Source organism: Ursus arctos, unplaced genomic scaffold (assembly GCF_023065955.2).
Source record: "Ursus arctos isolate Adak ecotype North America unplaced genomic scaffold, UrsArc2.0 scaffold_2, whole genome shotgun sequence".
Taxonomy (NCBI): Eukaryota; Metazoa; Chordata; class Mammalia; order Carnivora; family Ursidae; genus Ursus; species Ursus arctos.
Genome location: NW_026622874.1, coordinates 96,672,607 through 96,693,507, shown reverse-complemented (window position 1 = coordinate 96,693,507; position 20,901 = coordinate 96,672,607). Strand labels below are relative to the sequence as shown.

Here is a 20,901-nt window from a genome sequence, read left to right as displayed (position 1 = left end):
TTATCTATACTGGTTTTGAGTGCATCTCTGTAGAGTAAGCACTTGACATAAACTTTTGATTGCTGTAGCATCCATTTCAAAGACCTCCATCTTGAATTAACAGACTGCTGGGTGGATGGCACAAGTGCCAGCAAAACAACCAGTAAGGAACCAGGCCACCCCCACCCATGAAGTTCCCATTATGGAGAGCCCTGAATAACCTAGATTACCTGACGGCTTGATTGATCTCATTTCTCCCTTCCTGTGCCCTAATTCCTGCTCTTATGCCATAAATGTGCTAATAAAGAGTGTCCCTGTGAAACTCTAGGTACCTCACCCTCAGTCCCTAATAAAGGCAGAGCCCTAGGTCCTTTCTCTCTCCCTCTTTCTCTCTCTTTTTTTTTTTTTTTTTTAAGATTTTTATTTATTTATTCGACAGAGATAGAGACAGCCAGCGAGAGAGGGAACACAAGCAGGGGAGTGGGAGAGGAAGAAGCAGGCTCATAGCGGAGGAGCCTGATGTGGGGCTCGATCCCAGAACGCCGGGATCACGCCCTGAGCCGAAGGCAGACGCTTAACCGCTGTGCCACCCAGGCGCCCCATCTCTTTCTCTCTCTTGACCCAGGACTTCATGTGTGGCCCTGGGGTGTGTAATTAACCATGTTCTTCAAAGTTCCCCAATGGTATTGCTGAGGTGCCTCCTGAAATCATATTAAGAACCATAAGGGCTGGTCCAGCCACAGCACTGGTCCTGATGCTGGTGGAAGGGGGAACGCCTGTGGGGCTCAGGCATTTCTAACCAAGAACAACACTATCAATAGGCTGGGACTGACACAACAAACTCTTTGTATAGTTTTTTTTCTTTCTCCCCAGTGGTTGCCCTAGGTGTTATACATGTGTAACTTACTCCAACAGCCTACTGGTGTCAATACTTTTAACCATATTACCTCCATTTAGGTCTCTGTACCCATGCACCCTCATTCAGAACCACCTTACAAATTTCTTTTCCACATAATGTCACGTCAGGCAATGTTATGGTTTTTGCTTTAGCTATTAGACATAATTTCAAAAACTCGAGAGGATAGTCTAATATGTTTGCCCATAATTTTACCATTATCATTGTTCTTTCTTAATTCCGGATGTTCTCTCCACCCTCCAGAGTCTTCTTCTATTTGTATTAGACATTATGTCCAGGGTTTGAGCTGCAGTTTAGTGGGAAGAAGAGAGAGAACTGCATCCATGTCACCTTATCTGTAACCACCATCAATCTCTTCTAATACTTTGATATTTTTAGCTTATTTTTAAATAAAACTTTTATTTCAGAATAGCTTAGTTTTACACAAGAGTTGTGAAGATAGTGCAGAGTTCCCATATATCCCTGTTTCCCCCATTAATGCATCTTATGGTATCTTTGTTATAAATAATGAACCAATATTAATATGTTAATAAAGTTCACCCTTGATCTAGATTTCCTTAGTTTTTACCTAATGTCCTTTTCAAAGTGTTCTGAGACCCCATCCAGGATACAGCATTTGGTTTAGCTGTCATTTCTTCTCAGGCTCCTCTTGGATGTGACAGCTTTTCTCAGACTTCCCTTATTTTGATGACCTTCACAGTTTGGAGGAGTCGGGCATTTGCACAAGGTCCCCAACTGGGATTTTCTGATGTCTTCTCTTCATTAGTCTGGTGTTATGGGTTTTGGGGACAAAGACCATGACAGTGGTAAAGGGCCACTGTCATCACATCATAACAAGGGTATGTACCATCAACAAGCCTGATCACTGTTGATGTTGACCTTCATCGCCTGGCTGGGACAGGGATTGTCGGGCTTCTCCCATGTAAAGCAGCTACTTTTCACCCTCCATCCCATGCTGTACGCTTTGGAAGGAAGTCACTAGGTACAGCCAATATGGTTTCTTTCTTTCGTTCTTTTTTATTTTACACTTACATCATAATATCATCCCCACAAATGCTGACTTACTGGAGGAATTCGTCTTTCCTGGACACATATTTTCCCAAACATTTCATTCTGTTCATTACACCAATATGAAGCATTTACGCAGCAAAGAAAAAAAATCAAAGGCATGAATCAAGAGATTATTTCTCTTAATACTTGTGCTCAAAACTAATGTCCTAATGAGGCCTTTAAATACTGCCATAGCCATTTCTAGGAAAAACCTAAAAATCCTACGCAGCAGTAAGGGGAATGGAATTCTTCTGAACACTTCTGTTTGTTTCAGGGAAATTTATCAGAAGAAACAATCAGTTTCATCTTCTCTGGCAAGTTTGCCTTAAAAAGAAACTTGTATCTTACACATCATTTCCTCATGAATCTCTTGAATTCCACAAAGGGAAGCACGTTTGTGAGTGCCGTATTTGTCCTTTTGACACAGATAGGGCTATTTTTAGACTGGACAGACAGAAGGCAGAATGGCCTGTGCTTTGTGTAGGCTTCACAGCACACGGAGGCCAGTGACGTTATCATCGTGAGTCCCCATATGCCCATGCCATAGGACTCGAAGCATCATGTTGCCCTTTTATGTTACTAAAGACCATCCTGAGTTTTATGGTTTTGTTTTTATGACGTATATGTCAGAACCAGAACTTGTTTGATGTTGAGTTTCTGGATATGAGTAATTATTACGAGAAAATATGACTCTTCCTTACCAAAGGGCTCCAAGAATACACTGCAGAGGAAAAAGGGAGACTGCTCAAAGTAAGGATATTGTTAGAACGTTCTCTGTATGCAGGAGGCTCTGTACCGTCTGACATCATGGCAATCTCTGAGTGACTACCGCCACCCCCCACTTATCCACCTTAGTGTCACGGGAGTGTTTCAGAAAAGAACAATGAGGCAGCAGCCTTATCAGACAGGAAAACAACTTATAAAAAGAATTAAAATAATTGTATATCAGACAACGTGCAGACATGAAACAGAAATTCAAGAAAAAGACCCATGTTCAAATGGGAACTGAACCCCTAATCACGGTGGCATTTCACAGTGGCTGGGAAAAGGGAGCTCTTCCCCAGACGGTGCTGAGAGCTGATGGGGGAGGGGAAGAACTGGACCTTCACCCCCAGGCCTCACCTCAAGGTAAATTCCATGCGGATCCAAGATTTTAACATAAAACAACGAGCAGAAAACATTAACGTTTTAACAGCTCTGAGTGGGAAAAGTACAAATATGCAACATTCGGATGCCATACAATAAAAATGGGGTAACTTGTTTGAGTTAAAAAAACCCCCACAAACTCAAGAGACAAATGACAAATTTGAAAGGGTGCCCGCAAGGCATCTGACACGCAAGGGGACAAAACCTTCAATGAGCACAGGACTTTTGCAAAAGGATCAAAGAGAAAGGTGAACAAAATTAAAAAGAGGCAATGAACACAGGGAAAGATGCCTAACCCAGCCGTGAGTCACTTCTCGTTGCCTAGACTAAACAAAGTGAAAATGCCAGAGGTGAGAAGTTCAAGGCCGCAGGGAAGGGGTACCTTCCTTAGGCTGGCTCAGCCAGCTTTTGCACGTGGCGCTCCTTCACACGCTCCCAGGATGGCTGCTGCGCCTTCAGGCGTCACCTCCCGGATCCACGAGAAGAAGGGGGGCGGGAGGGAAAAGGCAAAAGGTTTCTGCTTCGGAGTCCCCCACTTTAACGAGTTCTCGTGGAGGCCCAGTTCTGCTTACATCTCATTTGCTGGCTGCACGGCGGCAGTATGGGGAACTTACTCATTTTTTTTTTTTTTTAAAGATTTTATTTATTTATTTGACAGAGATAGAGACAGCCAGCGAGAGAGGGAACACAAGCAGGGGGAGTGGGAGAGGAAGAAGCAGGCTCATAGCAGAAGAGCCTGATGTGGGGCTCGATCCCAAAACGCCGGGATCACGCCCTGAGCCGAAGGCAGACGCTTAACCGCTGTGCCACCCAGGCGCCCCTGAACTTACTCATTTTTAACTCTGCCGCCTAGAAAGCACATAAATCCTAAGCATCCCACTTAGGGATCTTCACAAAGTGAACACATCCATTTGACCAGCATCCAGATCAAGGAACAGAGTGGCAACAGCGTCCCTGCAAGACCCCATGTGCTTTCTCCTGGTCATTAGAGAAGGTATTTTTTTTTTTTTTAAAGATTTTATTTATTTATGTGACAGAGAGACAGTCAGCGAGAGAGGGAACACAGCAGGCGAGTGAGAGAGGAAGAAGCAGGCTCCCAGCGGAGGAGCCCGACGTGGGACTCGATCCCGGAACGCCAGGATCACACCCTGAGCCGAAGGCAGACGCTTTAACGACTGCGCCACCCAGGCGCCCCTAGAGAAGGTATTTTTAATGCGTACATTCTCAGTATGACCACAAGAGGGTTCGTTAAAAAAAAAAAAAAAAAAAAAGAGAATATAAGTAACCAGCCATCTGTCATACCCATCATTTTCAAGATTCACCCAAAGGCACTCTGACTCTTAAGTCTTATATTCTCCGCCCAAGACATGTTCTGGTTCTTTGAAAGAGAGTGGCTGGTATTTACATTTGCTAGGATTTTATATTGTGAGGCTGGGACCCAGAGCAAGCGGGCCCCAAGCAGGAACTTTCTGCAGCAGGTGAACGCAGCGAGGAGGTCCCTATGGGAGGGGGTGAGCTGGCCCCCAAGCGTGGAGAGATATCTGACTAGGGAGACATCCCAGAGAACATCAGGGACCCCACTCCACGAATGGGATGAAGATTGGGATAATTTGCAATTCTGTCTGTATCTTTCAGAAGTGATAAGACCCCAAAATAAATGTGGCCAAATCTTAGAAGTCAGAATTTATTCAGGACTACAGTATTCATATTGAGAGAGACCCCATGACGAATACAGCTGACTTTTGCTGGGGCTCCCATCCTACTGAACACTGAAACATTCATCTTAGAGAAAGCCTGATCTGTGGAGGCCTCCGCCAGCATTCTAGCACTTTCGCAAGCCACGGGAACTCTACAAATGCAATAAATGTGAGGGCTTTCAGGAAAGCAGAGCTCATTCAACGTCAGAGAATTCACACTGGAGAAAAACCACATGCACGTAATGGATGTGAAAATGCTTTTAGACAGCTAATCAGACATCTGGGATTTCAGGGCAGGGAGGAGCTCTGGAAGCATAACGGACGAGGAAGAACCTACAATCCAAGTTCCAGACTCATTTAGTTGGGACTTGCGCTGGCCATATGTAATGAATACAGAGAACTGTCTAGGGGAAGCGTGCAGCAGCCTGAACCTGAGATCAGTCATCCTCGAGAGAAGCCTGTGAGCCTAATCGATGTGCAAAATCGTGTGGGGACGGTGTAGCCCTTTCTCCTCATTGGCAAGTTCACAGGAAAGACTATCTTGCGTTGTACGGACCGCAGGGGACCGTTTAATCCGTAATCAGGCTGATTCATACTGGAGAAAAAACCCTTGACTACCAAGGAGGAGGAGAAGCCCTCAAGTTCTTTTCCTTACCGGATTTCAGAGAAACCTTCGCGGTGTATGGGCCAACTGTGGGGGTGGGGGAATTCGGGGTGTATTAAGCATCACTGTGAAGCATTAATCACATCAAAGTAGGAGGTTACCCTTTTTGCTTCCTCCATCCCAAAACTTTCATTCTTTTCTCTGATGAAGTCAGGAATTTTGTGTGTGTGTCTTTAATGACTAATCTTCCTAATAGCATCACTGCTTTTATAAGCTTAGCTTGTAATTCTACTAGGTCCTCAGTACTACTACTGAGTGAAGTAACCCAGTGGGCAAACGTCGGGGTTGGCCTGGGTTTTGGCCTTTGGGGGCAGGACTCCTCAGCTATGCAGGGTGCATAAGGGCTGCGCTCAGAGGGGTGATGAGGCTTAGTGGCAGAGTCTGCTGAAAACTCATCTGTGTTTGGGCCCCATTCATTTGATGAACTTCTATGGGTCACATGTCTCTGCTACTGATGTGGGGATGGGAAATGGGTGGGTGACTTGTTCTCAAGTTCTGAATGCAATGAAATATTGCTAGGATGCATAAGGAGGATGCCAGTTTATCTTTGTCGTGTACCTGAAACTAGAAATCAGAAGAAGGCAGCCCAGAGTTCCCAAGTTCAATGTCTCATTTCACGAGGGAAGGGAGGACCACACCTTTCGTCTGGCGTTGAAGAAGCACCTCCGTCCCCACTGCTTGGTCAAAGTTGGGGCAGAAGAAAGCTTAATCTAGTCCTTATCAACGGACAGCTTTCCCGCCTCCCAAGAGAACCAGGATGATCCCCAGACTAGGATTCGAAGCTTCCATAAGACATCCTTGCCTTCCGCTATCTTTACTTTCCAGCTGAGGTAGAAGAGATTCAGATCTTGTGCATTTCTGGCTCCTGGCTTTGCTGAGAAGACAGGAAGGAATGGTGGAGGGAGAGGGAAAGGTGGAGAAGAGACAAAGAATGAGGAACGTGGGAGTGCCCGCATGCAGGCAGTGGCCACAATTCAGGCCCTGCTCCTAAGAGGATCTACACTGTCAGGAAGGCTGGCTGGGGGGTTAATTAACAAAGAGGCCTCGTTTTCCACCAGTTTCGTTTCAGTTGCTGTAAACTCCTCCCAGCCAGTACTTGGCACTTCTGAAATCCTGCTGTGGACCGTGGCCTCCCGCAGAAGTGATCCGACCCACCTGCCATCTGTCCATTCCAGCTTGCTGCTCCTTCCGTGTGCTTTCCATGGCTTTCTGGCCCATGCTTAGGCTCTCCCCCACTCTCCCCACAGCACTCTGTGTCCCCAAATTCATCACTGAACCCCATTTTAGAAGATTCATGCTCATGTATCTAGAACTTTCCTAAATCTGTCTTTCCTCATTTGCATCCAACAGGCCCTGGGAGTTGGGGGACTAAGTGCTGGAATTGCTCTGGAGGCTGTGAGAAATCTTGACTTGTATTTCCTGCCACGTAAGTTAAGATTTCCACTGTCTACATTTGCGGCGATTTCCCATTTGGATCTAAACCAAGAGCCATGAGGCTCTAAGGAGTTGATGACGGACAGGTTCAGAGGAGTGCTATACTGGCTAAGAATGTCTTAGGCTTCAAATAGCAGAAATCTGTTTAGAAAATAAAGACATTCAATTAATGTATCCGTAAGACTGGAAGTAGGTGGTTCCAGGATAGGTATAGTGGCTCAACGATGTCATCCAGGACCCAGGCTCTTTTTGTCCGTCTGCTGGGCCAACTTTGGTATGTTGGCTTCTTCCCTTGCCTCATGGTCCCAAGATGGCTGCTACAGCTCTAAGTATCACGACCGCAAACATCCATGTCCAAAGCAGGAAGAAGGGCCAGGCCTTCTCACCATCCTTCCTTTAATCAAAAAGCAAAATTCTTCCCAGAGGTTCCTCCAGCCCATTTACTCCTAATTTTTATTGGCCCCCTCTAAGCCGACTGACAGCCAAGGGAATAAGGAAGGAGCTTGCTGCAGTGACTCACATGGGCCAGGCAGGTCCAGGAGCCATGGGACACTAGGGCGCCTCAGGGACTGGCTCTGCCCCCGGCCTTTTACGGGTCCCAGCTCTGCTCTGGCTGTCCCCTTCTTTCTCCCCTCACCAACAACAGGCTCATGGTTCCTCCCTCCACTCTGTGTTCCCTCCATGTCATGGCTTGTTTTTCTTCTATCTCCAAGTTCCTTCTTCAGTCTCATTCAGGCCAGCACATCAGTCCATCCAGGCCCTACTTGGCCTCACACTATCCTGTCACACACATACACTGTGCTGATGGGGTCTTATTTTTTGGGTTCGAATTTCCCCAAAGGGGAATCCAACTAGTCTGACTTTCCTTATATTTTTGAGCTGGCCAGGTGACTCCAAAGGTCACTGGCCGGCCTCCACTGGATCCTGGTCCAATGGGCAGGGTCACGTGATACAGCAGGGGCCGAACTGTGGCAGCTCCCCACAGACAGGGCTCGGGGCAGACAGGTACCGTGGCACAAGGAAGAGGACGGACAGTGGCTTTGTGGAGCCCGGAGAAACAATGTAAGAAGACAGGGCTCCTTTGATGAAGGCCGTAGAGAGAACACGGAAGCACCAGACGCACGAGTGAAAAAGCCATTTTGGACATTTCTGCCTCATTTCTGCGGATGCCACGTGAAGAGGAGGGGAAGGATCCTGCTGGCAGACAGAACCAAGGCCCCCGCGCTACAGCCACAGTCAGACCACCTTAGCCAAATCCAGCCATTTGGGCCTCTGGGGTCGAGGCCCAGACACAGCGGAGCAGAAAGAAATTGTTCCCGCCTTGCTCTGCCCGATGACCTGACTCACGGAACAGAGGGCCGAGATCAGATTCTCGCACCTGCCACGACTGCAGACTCTCCCCAACTTCCCACAGCAGAAATTCCAGCGACTGCTGGGACAGCGGGGAAGGTCGCTTGTGACCCCGGGAGGTCGAGCAGCCACTGACCCGGTCTCTCAGAAACCACTGAGCGGCTCTGACGGGGCCACGGAAGGGACTGTGGAAGCAGGACCATTTCAAAGTGGCTAAAGGACCGAGACGCAGTGCGAACTGGGGGTTCTGGCGACGCAAGTTAAATTCCAACAAGGGGAGAAGCGGCGCTTTAAAGCCCGAGTGATGGGCAGACCTGGATGTGCAGCCCTGCTCCCCCCTCACCCGCTGCCCGCCCTTGCGCAAGCTGTTTAACCTCTCTAAACCTTAGTTTCTTCATCTGAACACGAGGACAGGACCACGCTACTTCCGGGGCTGTTGGGGGGTTCCGGGGGGGGGGGCGCTGCACGTGAAGCCGGGCTGAGAGCCACCTGCCGCTCCAGCGCCCTGCCCCTCCCCCAGCCTTCACTCGATTATCTGTTTCGCCCTCCTCTACCTGTTTGCACTGATTTCTGCTCAGTCGGGTGTCGGATGGTCAGGAGGGAATAATGTGAGAGAGCATTCTGGAGACCCACCACAAATGACACTCCAGCTACAAACATCCAAACCGGAGCAGGGACACCTGGGGGCCAGCTGTGCTCCTGCCCAGAGACAGCTGGGAGCTCAGCTCAAGGGCCCTGGTAAGCAGACAAAGAGGCAGCTGGCAAGGGCCCTCCCTTCCTCTCTCTCTTTAACCCTCGATGACCTGCTCACATCTCCACCAGCTTCAAGGTTCAGCTGTCTGGAAGCAGCCCTGGGCTCCTAGGAGATGAGGGTCTATGGGCAGCACCGGCCCTCGGGACCAGCTCCTACGATCTGGCCAAGAACATTTTTAACTCACTAGCTTTAAAAGAAAGCAGCAGAGAGCTCCGCGGTTCTATAAAACCCGGATGTATACACAGGACTTGTTCCCTTTTCCCCGGGGGGAGACAGGGATTCTGCAGCTTACAAAACACAAAGGGGCACCGTTTGCATTCTGTGTTTAGGACCCAGGACTTCGCCACATACCAAAGGGAGGACGAACTCACTGGGGGGGTGGGGGGTCCAGGGGGGCACTGGAGGACAGTCACTAACATCCGTTCTCCTCTGTCCCTCCATGAACTCCCTGGCTGCCCCTAACTACAGGAGCACTCCCCTGCTCCACGCCAGGTGACGGCTTTCTACGTGCCAGGGGCTACGCCAGGTACCGCGGATACAGAGATGTTTCAGACATGGGCCGTGCCCTCGAAGAGCTGCGGGTTCATGCCGAGAGTGGTCCCTATGCCAGCCAGACTTAACCAGGACACTGCATGGACAGGTGCGCGACAGTACAGATCGCTTGCTTGCTCCCCGCCTCCCCCTCCCCGAAGTCACTCCCGGGATTGGCGCCATGCGCGGCTGGCAGCAGGGAGAATCTGGCTGGCCTGCCTGGCGTGGGCGGGTGTCGGGGGCAAGGGGTGGCAACAAAGACAAGATCACCTTCCTCCTGCATGACCTGGAAGAGCGCGACAACTGTCCCTGAGAAGGCAGGCCACGTACGTCTTCAGTCACAGTGCATCTCCACCCACGACTGCACTGAACCACAAGTCCATCCGCTTGGACCACAGTGACCGCAGCCGCACCTGGTCTCCAACCAAAGTCCCGTTGTGCTCAGAGGTGCCATGGAGAATACCAAGGACAGGACGTGGTTCTTCCTCAAAGAGCTTCCTTTAAGTCTGTTGGAGAAGAAGGTGTAGAAAGGTCATGACGGCCTAGAGCATTGCATGAGTGCTAAGGGGTTTTGTGGGCCGTGAACTCTCACAGGAGCAGGGACGGCGGAGTCTAACTGCAGGCCTACAGAGTCCCAGGAAGGCTTCAGGGTGGAGGTGGGCTTCGGGCCAGGCCAGGAGGCTGGGCAAATTTGGAGCCGTGGGGGGGGGGGGGCTGCATTCCAGGGGCACCTGTGACCTGGGCATTGACATCGGGCACTCAGAACACAGCTCACTCCTCACCCCCCTGTGAAAGTGGTGCCTCCTCCTCTTGCTGTGCTGTCACAGGAGGAGGAGACAGCCAGGGCTGGAACGGTGGTGCAGTCACAGAGCTCTGATTCTCAGAAATGGGGACTTGTGACACTCTCACTTCCTACGATGTCATCACAGTGTAAGGCCAGGACCGAGGACAGCCCATAAACTCCAATGCTCAGCGTTCCCGCCAGAGTAGAACCATGGGGGCCACCCTGGGGGGCTGCTGGTCCACAGAGGCTGGGACCGGGAGACTTTATGCTGATAAAGGCATCACTTTGGGAAACCTCCAACTCTTAAGCCCAAACCTCACTCCACCGGCATGATACACATGGCCACACATTTGGGCAGAATTCTGGCAGGATGTCAAAGAATTCATACAGAGGAAATCTTTGAAAATTATGAATAAGGGAAAATTTCCCTTCATTTCCTAATTCATCCTAGAGAGATTCCGTGAATGGCGCTGATGTAGGAAAATCCTCAGGAGGAGGAGAGCAGCTCTTAGAGATGAGAACGTCACAGGGCAGGGGCGTGGGACACATAAAACACAAGCCACGTCAGCCCGACCTTCCAAGTGCCATGCAGGAGAAAGTGGCATCCTCAGTGGGCCAAGCCACAGACCTCGCCCGAAAGCAGATAAGCCATTCACGAGCTAAATCTTTCAGATGGAATGAACTGAGGGCGGCGATCATTTGAGGAGAAATCAGCCCTTATTCTTCTCCTCAAGATCCTGACTGGGGAGAGGGTTAGGGCTCCTCGGGAATGAGGGAGCTTGTGGGGGCCCGAGGGGGGCCGCCACACGGGCCTCCGAGCACACGGGACAGAAAACGTTCCTATCGGAGAAAAACACGATGAACGGAATCTGTAGAAGGATTTTGCTGGAACTTAGAACTTTTAGTCCCCGTGGTGGTATAACAGCCTGGTTATAAGGAACACAGACGCCCCGTGGGACTGTGTGTTCAGGTGACAGTCGAGCACGTATGGTCCCTGGGGTAAACAGTGCTGAGCGGAAGAGAAGAACAGGGACATCGCCCCACCTCCTTCCTCGTCAGTCTTCAGTAAAGTCTGGTGTCACCTTTCCTGTTCCTTGCCCTGGCCTTGTGAGGGTGCCTTCACATAGGCCCCGCCTGTGTGGGCTTGGGCTCCGGGGGGCAGGAGGCCGCCTGTCCATTAACAGGCTGGTGACCATTGTGACCTGTTCCACACTGATGAACACAGCCCAGGGGACGCTGCTGTGACTGGCTCATTCAACCGCTCATCCATTCAACAAGTGCCTTCTCGGCAGCTCTTCTGCTCCGTCCCTGGCACTATTATTTGTGCGGGGGACAAAGGACAGGGAAGGAGGAGGGGCCGGCAGCAAGTGGCCTGGGGGACGGTGGGGAGAGGAGAAGGGACTCACAAAAACAGCAGTACCTCTGAGATGGCAGGGGAGCAAGTCCGCCTCCCACGGTCTCAGAGGGGGACTCGGAAGAGAGCGCTGGGGCGAGAGGGAGGAAGAAGTCTGATCTCGTGACTGTCCGCCATGTGTCAGGCAGGCATGCGATTCCTCCGAGCTCCCCAGCGAGCCTGGGGGCCGTTAGCTCTGCTTTGTAAAGAAAATAAGGGACAGGCTTGGGTAGTAAGTGGCCAAGCCAGCAACAGAGGGGAGGTCATGCCACGGTCTTCCCACCATCACAGGGACACAACTGGTCCTTCAGCACCGCTCTTCCAGAGACACAGGGGACAATGAGAGGCAGCTGGCGAACTGGGGGGGAGGAGGATGGAAGGAGGGAAGTGGCTGGCTTCCGCAGACTCTACTTCAGGGAACGGGGAAGGGCTCATTCACGCACTCGTTCATCTGTTCAGCAAATCTAGATTGAGCCCCACGGAGCGCCAGGCGCTGTACTTGGGCACTGGGGGTGTGAGTCAGACTGACATGGTCCCTGCCCTCATGGAACGCCCATTCTAGAAGGAAGCAGACAAGCCAGCACGCTGCGCAATCTGAAAGGGGAAGGACTGGGCCCCGTGGAAGCACAGAGGAGAATTACGTAACCCAGACTCACAGGCTTGAGAGTGACTTTGGGGAAGAAGTAACATGTTGGCTAAGACCCGAAAGAGGAAGCCTCAGCCTGGTGTGCAGAGAGGAACTTGCGGGAAGGTCTGCTGGTGAGGAAGCAGAGCGAGAGGGGCCGAAAGACGGTCCGTCTAGTGTATGTGAGGAAACAAGCACTCGTGGGGAGGCACGGAGCTCAAGAGGGATCCTGAGAACAATGGGGAACCGTGAGGAGGGTTTGGTCTGGGGATGACCCGAGCAGGTTTGTGGTGTATCCCTTCCCTGGGAAGCCCGAGGCTGGCACAGCGAGGAGAGAGCTGTCTAAGGAGTCCTCAAGTGCCGGCAGGGGTGGTGGAAGGGGGAGGCTGGGAGTTCTGTCTTTTTTCCCCTCGAGCACCAAGAAGGTTTCCAAGAGAGGCGGTGAGCAGAAGCAGCAATAAAGGGAGGACTCACTACGGCGCCGTCCAGACCCTGGCAGGAAGCACAGGCCGCTTGGGGACACAAGTGCGTGAGCCAACACCCTCCTCTTGTGGCCGAGAGGGGTATTGCCACTGTGTTCGCAATCGGGCACGTGGGGCCTTCTCTTGCTTCCCACCCCTGAAAAGCAGGGCCGATGAAGGCGGGGCTGCAGGGGGCTGTGGACCCCAGGAGGTTTCCTACTTTTTTTTTTTTTTTTTTTGGAGAAATCTGAATAACAGGGAAAATGTGTATAAATGCTTAGAAACAGATGCCAGAGAGACAGTCAATGTTACCCGAGATTCCGAAACAGAGGACTAAGTTTTTTTCATCTTGTTTCGATGTATTTTAAATTTTTCTGTTCTAGACACATATTCCTTTTGTTAATAAGAGAATAAATGTATTATTATTTTTTTAAAAGGCAGAAGTGACACAAAAGTGGACCAACAGGGGACTAAAGTGGAGGCCGGGTGGCTCAGGCGACCGCGGAGTGGCTGGGAGATGAACCGCTACCCAGGCCAGCTCCCTGGGCCCTCCCACACCCTGCGAGCACAAACCCTGGCCAGCCGCAGGGCCACACGGGGGCCCATGTTTGGCGATGAGGCATCCTGAAGGAGCTGTCCCTGATGTCTCTCTAGTTATGTCAGGCATGCCCGTCCGTTTACACCCCCTGGTCCCTCCTGCCTCTCTTGCTCGTGTGATCGCTTTCTCTCATCTGCGTGCTGCCCTCCTGACCTGGTCACGCAGGGGGTCTGACCACCAGGTTCTGGGGAATCTGGAGTCCATTCCCTACGCCCACATGGAGGGTCCTCTCCTGAGCAGGGTGATGCTAAATGAGGGCTGGGTCTGCCCACAAACTGTGGCCACGTGTGCTACGTGTATGGAGTCTCTATCTGCACAACTTTTCTGACTTGGAACGAGGCACTCACCTGGCCCGGAGTTCTGGTCACTTCTGCCACCTTCGTGGCTTCTTCTTCCCTCTCCTGCTTGAAACTCTTCTCTTGGGCACAGCAGCTCCTTGGCCTCGTGTCTGGAGGTTCCCTAATGCTGGTCTAAGGTTCTGGAACATTCTGAGGTGTCTCCCAGCTCTGGTACCTGTGAAGAGTCACCCGTGGGATCTTCTTTCCGCAAGTTCCCGATCTGAGCTGAGCACCTCGTCCCTACTCCTGAGGTCACCATCTGTAATCAGATGTAGAAAAGCCAAATGTTACTGCTTGCTCTGCAAAGAAGAGCCATGGAAATAAATGTGCACGCCTACCGCCGGCATGGATGGAATAAACCGTGACATATAATACAGCAAGGAAAGATGGGGTTACAGAAAAGTAATTAATGATCACACTGTTTTTTTTAAAAAGCAGGTTATGAGGGGCGCCTGGGTGGCGCAGTCGGTTAGGCAGCTGGCTCTTGGTTTCGGCTCAGGTCATGATCTCAGGGTCCTGGGATCGAGCCCCACGTTGGGCTCCATGCTCAGTGGGGACCCTGCTGGACATTGTCTCCCTCTCCCTTTGCCCCTCCCCCCACTCACATACTTCTCTTTCCCCCTCTCTAAAATAATTAAAAAAAAAAAATCAGGTTATGAAATACAGTGAGATTCTGAAGTACTTCATAAGGAGAATACCCCAAGTTATTTTGCAAACCTGGGGAGAGGATGAGGAAAAAGCAGGGGACTGAAGTGGTGGGGTTGGAGGGGGGACAGGAAGGGAATTCCGAGAAGGTTGGGAAGAACTTGGGCTCTCCCGGCCACTCAGCAAGAGGTGAGGGAGGCGGGAGGCTGAGGAAGCTGCCCCAAGGGGCCAAGGTTAGTGATCTCCAAGGAGGGGTGTCCTGGGGTCGAAGCTTGAGGTAACTGCAGAAGTGGGGGGTCCAGGCAGAGGGGGGAAAGCTGGGATTTGAGGGTGTGGTCCTGTGTTGGTCAAAGAACTCTGATAATCACAATAATTAAAAAAATAACTTGTACATGTAGGCACTTTGTAGTTTACAAAGCACTTCCTCCTCTTTGATGCTTACGGATGAGGAAAGAGGCACAGCGCGGCTAGTGCACAGCGGAGCCAGGACCCGAACGTAGCTGGTTCCAGCCCTCGCTGTGCTGGGCTACGCTGCCCGGCCGCCCTTTACGAGCAGGGGCGGTGAGAGGTTATGAAAGCTCACGGGCAAGGAGGAGATTACACTTTGCGACTGGAAGGGCCCAGACAGCCTTTAGAACAGACGCTGGTCTCATCTGGAGATCCAGAAGCCTCTTGTAAGACCAGGTGAGAGCCATTAGATGCTGGACCCTAGGAAGGTCTGGAGGATGGCGGGGGAGGGGAGTCGCTGGGGTGGCCAAGGAGGCTGGCGAGGCGCTCGGGGACACAGAGCAGCAGCTGCTTACCAACGAGTCTGGAAGCATTTCGCTACTTTAACAACGCACCCGTCCATCCATTCTGGTGGGCACCAGATAGATGGATGTCATGCCGGCCTCTGGCCTCCCCCAATTCTGTGTCCCACAGATCCCAGTGGTGACAGGAGACTCTAGAAGTCCAAATTATCACTTATTTCAGCGTGGGAGCTTCTCAAACCACACTTCCACAGAAAGGGACATCATGTTCTCCAGATGTAAGTGACCATGGACATGTCCAAATCTGTGAAATCCATTATGAGGCCCCTCATGCTCCCGCAAAGATCAGGGGCACTGCCGATAGAAAGCAGCAGCCCCCTAGCGGTGTTATTTGGCTTTGCAATGAGCATTTAACGATTCTATTACCAAACAGTACTGACTTCTGAGAATTTAGAGCGAATGAAATGAACAGTGAGGTAAGGATCTTCTCTGCAGTTAACCAGCCCCTCCACCCTACCTGATTCTCCCTGGGTTGGGATGAATGCTTTGTGGGTCTGTTCTCTCGATTCCCAACTGCCTGCTTTTCCCCAGAACAGGCTCCCCTCCATATAGGGTGGCTGGATCTCTGGGGTTCCCTTCCCATGAGGGAAGAAAGGTGCTATATTGTCAACGAAGGTCTCCATGAGCCACATCATCAAGTGTGGTTTAGCTAAAAAGCGACCACACCAGAATTCAAAGCAGCCCAATACTGTCTCCAGCGTAACCCTTCAGGGAGTGAAAGACACTCAGCTGTGGCAGGGGGGACCAGTGGACGACTGAGATCCCTTGCTGTGCTCTGATGAGTTCAGCACCCCTCTGAGTTCTGGACTGAAGGTCTCACGCTAGTCTGATGATCACACTCTACTCCCAGCACAGGTCTGCAAACTGTCATGTTCAGGCCTGCTTTTCAACACAGGAGCGCCCAAGAAAAAGATCGAAGACCCTGATCTCCTCCTCAGAGGATGCTGCCTTACGACTGGCGTGGAGGGGGTGGAGTTCCCAAGATCCACGTGTGAACTGGAGCTTCTGTGCCTGAAGCTGGTGATGTGTGCTGATTCTTGTGTTGGGGGTGGGGAGGGCTATCTCCCCCCAGAAAACTTCCTGTCCTGGAGACAAGAAAATGGGGAACCCTAAAGGAAATGTAATTACTTGCCTTTTTTTTTTTTTTAAGAAAATGTCTTGTTAGACCTTTTCCCCCAGTGTATTTCTTTAAAAATTATTATTTTTTTCTGATCGTAAAGCAGTATCTATTCATGGCAAAAAAAAAGTTATATATTTAGTAAAAACATTCAAAGAGAAAGTTCTTCATAATCTTATTTCCCAGAGATAATGTAAATTTTTAAAAATTTCTTTTATTAAAAAAAATTCCCCCAGCTCTACTAAGGTATAGCTGAGAACTTAAAAAAATGTGTATATGTAAGGTGTATAACTTGGTGATTTTAAATTAAGTTTTGACTCAAGCTTTGATAACTTATTTAAAAAACTAAATAACTGGGGCGCATGGGTGGCACAGCAGTTAAGCGTCTGCCTTCGGCTGAGGGCGTGATCCCGGCGTTATGGGATCGAGCCCCACATCAGGCTCCTCTGCTATGAGCCTGCTTCTTCCTCTCCCACTCCCCCTGCTTGTGTTCCCTCTCTCGCTGGCTGTCTCTATCTCTGTCAAATAAATAAATAAAATCTTTAAAAAAAACAAAACAAAACTAAATAACTGATTTATGTTCAATATAACTTGGACCTATTGATAGGACCATATTTCCGGAACTTTCCCCTAAATGTCCTAGTTTCCAATATTCTGTCTAGTTGTCCTCCAAAGCCATCAGAACAGCCCAGAAATTCCGGTTTTTCTGAATCCAACCTACCTCTCCCCACTGGCTTCCAGCTGAGCTGGGTGGTTCGAGCTCAGGGCCTCTTAGGAGGATGATGAGGCCAAGGCGTCTGCTGAGATGGAGAATTTTTTCAAACTTTGGATCTGTTGTCCCAAGAGATTCTTTTTTTTTTTTTTTTTTAAGATTTTATTTATTTGACAGAGATAGAGACAGCCAGCGAGAGAGGGAACACAAGCAGGGGGAGTGGGAGAGGAAGAAGCAGGCTCATAGCAGAGGAGCCTGATGTGGGACTCGATCCCATAACGCCGGGATCACGCCCTGAGCCGAAGGAAGACACTTAACCGCTGTGCCACCCAGGCGCCCCCCAAGAGATTCTTTTGTCGTGACAAAAGAACACGTATTATAGTTTCTGTAGAGAATGATTCAGATGTGAGGTTAAATCATGGCTTAATGGAAGCACCTCCCCATAAGAATTAGAATCAGAATGTCAGAAAAGAAAAAAAAACCTAGGAAATGATCCAAAATCTAATTTGATCCCCAAAAGCACCAGGGAAGAGCCAAGAGGAACACAGACACGGTATTGGGTCAAAACAGACGTGGCCTTCGTTCTCCTTGGAAGACCTAGCCCTCCCTATCTTTGCACGTTAGATCTCTCTTCTACCTGCGGGCTTGGTTCATTTTCTCACTCCCGCCCTCCAGCAGGCCTCCCATCACTCCCCCGTTGCCCAGCGGCGCACTCCCAGCCCCAGCCTGACCGCCTCTGGGCAGGATGGCCAGGAGCTGCTCCAGCTCCAGCAGCTTCAGGATGGGAAACGTGCAGACTGTCCCTGTGTCCTCAGCCACTGGCGGCAGAGCTCCCAGGGGCATTTCAGAACCTTGTAGGGTCCCGAGCCTCCTGGTCTTAGACCTCTCTGAAGCGGGGACAGGCCAGCTCTTGGCTGGGAGGCTGATTACCTGGCAGCATGGTCCTCTGCCTCCGCCTTCACGGTCAGAATTCTGTCCGGCTTTTGAAGGACCTGGGGGCACTGGGACACAGCCGCCCCCTCATTGCAGTGCTCATTCTTGACAGGAGAAGGCCCCAAGGAGGCTCACTTGTGCCGTGGGAGGCTTACGTTTCAGAGAAACTCTTCCTGAACTGCTTCATAGCTCAGAAACTTTCTGAAACATAATGAAATAAAACCCCTTGATTATGGTCCTTTTCAACACCACCAAAGAGAGTAAAACAGTACAACGCTCTCTCAGGTATCCCTTACCATTCCTGCCTTCCCTTGCCTGCCACGCTGGGTATTTTTCCAGCAAATCTCAGACATCATTTCTAAGACTCTTTTCCTTTTCAATGCATAACCCCAACAGCCTTTTCACAGCTAAAAGGTTTAAACAGTAACCCTGCCAAATTGCCAATCAATGTTCACATCTACCAGATTTTTAAAAACTGCACAATTGTTAAGACTGATGATCCGAATAAAGTTTACAGGTTGCATCTGGCTAATAAGTCTCCTTATCTAAAGGTCCACTTCCCTCTTTAAAAAATTTTTTGTTTTAAATCTTGTAATTTGTTAAAAGTATTTCAGGTGGCTCTCGTTAGAACGAAATGACACTTAACCGATGTCTGGGCGCCTGCTCTGTGCCAGGCACGGCGCTCTGTGCTGGAAAGAAAGGCGTGAACGGACAGACTAGGGTCTAGCCTCGCTTTGGGGCAAATCACCGACTCTCTCTGGGTTTCGGTCCCCCCTTCTCTAGCAGAAGAGACGGGACCAAGCGCTCGCTCGAGGCCACACCCTCATCACTGTGACCCACTGTGCGAGCCTCTGCGAAACGCCTGCCAGATACCTTCCCTGGAGACATCCAGCCTTTCCGGGAGGCCGCTCGCCTGCCTGGGCTCCCGGAGGCCAAGGAAAAGCGGAAGAAGCTCCCCCGGACGCCGCCAAGCTCCGACCTGACCGCGGTGGCGAGCGTTAACTGCCACCGCTCGGAACACGGCGCACGGGCCGGCTCCCGCCCAACTACAATTCCCAGAGGCCTCTGCGGCGAGCCGATCACCATGGAGACGGGCCGGGCTCGTCGCCTCTGCAACTGTCAGTGGCCTGGGCCCGCCGGGGGCAGTGCCCGGAACAGTCCCCAAAGATTTCAGACGGGCCGGTCACATGCCCCCGCCCCCCAGGCCTTGGTTCTGGGGCCCGAAAAGACGGAGCCCTGACGCCGAACCAAGGGCATGGGAAGACGGAACTACATTTCCCAAAAGGCCGCAAGGACAATCCGCTTCCGGTCCTTAGGCACGGAAACGGTAACACCGAGTTGTTGCCAAAGGAGTCAAGTACTGGGTATTTGGGCTCCTGAAGCCCGTGAACAGAAGAGCGGTACACAGAGAAGAGGAACAGAGGAGGAAAGGAGAATTGGAAATTTGGTTATAAAGCAACATTAAAGAGCGCATCCCCGCTTGTTTACCTCTTCCACGGGCACTCAGGGTTACTTTGGGCATCGCACAGCCCTCTGGGAAACGCTGGCGACGCTGCCCTAAGGCCTATGGGAAATGTAGTCATTGATTAACTGTCACTATTGAGCACCTGCGATAAACCGGTCACGCTTAAGATAGGGGATTAAACTCGCCTTCTTCCTTCTTGTCCACTCAAACACAAATTTTACTTCCGAAATACTTACGGAACCTGTCCCGTTTTCTTCATGCCAATCGCCAGTGCTGTGTTTCAGACACACTGCATTTCCGTGTCAACGTCCTCCCGCCATGTTCCCCTGGTGGCCCCAGTCATCTCTCCACGGGGCCACCAAAGTAATCCTCCCTGCTCTGCTTAGGGCTTTTCAGCGGCTAATAGAATCAAGTCCACGCTCCTTGGCTGGTATATATTTGACCTAACTTACTGTCTCGGGCTAGTCTCCCCATACATAAGAACCATTCTTTTTAGAATTCATCTCGTTTGCGATTGATACCTTAAAACCATTGTCACCATTTTTTAAAAATGCAAAGCATAAGTTTCTGCTTTGAACAGCTGCACCGCCAAAAAGGGTGATAAATTCCAAGTGTAGCTGTATTTGCAAAATATCCTTGAAAAGTACTTGAAGTAGGTTCCTATAAGTAGAAACCAAGCCACTAGTACTCTGATAAAATTAGAGTTTTATCCCTCTGAACAAAATATTTCATTGCATCATTATGGGTAACATACCTAGGTGTTTTCCAGGCCTTGTAAAGTCACACAAAAGAGAAAGGAAGGATGGTTCTTGCATAAAGTACTTACCACAAAACTCCAGGTAGACAATAATGTAAAATAGAGGAGTTATTGTTTTACATAGCACTTTGCATGTCTAAGATCTAAAATTATGCCCCATCCAAAGAGCTGCTTAAGCGTGGGGTAAATGTGCGCTGAGGCTTTCGAGAAAGGAGGCATACTTTTTAAAAGCTATCAGAAAGCCTAGATAGGAATGAACTGCAGAAAGATAGATGAGGTGTTGCTCACATCAAAGCCCCACGAACTTTCCTTTTGAAGTGGGAATACTTGGCAGACACAACATTTCCATTGGCTTTTAACTTTTGTAGGAAGAATGGCCAGTATCATAAATGTAGAGAATTATTTAACTGATAAAGCAGTTTCGAAGTCACATTAAAAATATGTAATCTGTTCTTAACATTCAAAAGCAGAGAGTTTCCTCCCTCCTCACTAATCTCTTTGGGTTTGGTTTTTAAAACGGGGATCCTTCATTTGTTGCTTAAGCAAAGAATACATTTGTTGAGAAAGTATCAGCCAAGGCCAGGATACTCTCAACCATTAGGTGGGGAAGGCTGAGGTCAAGATCTAGCAGAGTCATAGTTCAGAGTAATTTACTTCAGTGGTGCAAACAGTTACTTTTTTAACTGGTATTTTAAAAAACTCTTATAGGTCTTCAGTTACCGGCAGATCTCTGCTCTGTTATA

The 20,901-nt window shown here is 50.1% G+C and overlaps 1 long non-coding RNA gene across 1 annotated transcript; it reads right to left on the bottom strand.

Moving 5' to 3' along the window:
* Nucleotides 1-1,889: 1,889 nt before the first annotated feature.
* On the bottom strand, nt 1,890-19,202 carry LOC113267830 (uncharacterized). Its single transcript, XR_003320950.4, has 4 exons — nt 18,810-19,202; nt 17,934-18,137; nt 13,730-13,979; nt 1,890-10,027 (listed from the first exon to the last, which is right to left on the bottom strand). It is a non-coding gene; the product is annotated as an uncharacterized LOC113267830 (long non-coding RNA).
* Between the last annotated feature and the right edge of the window lie 1,699 nt (nt 19,203-20,901).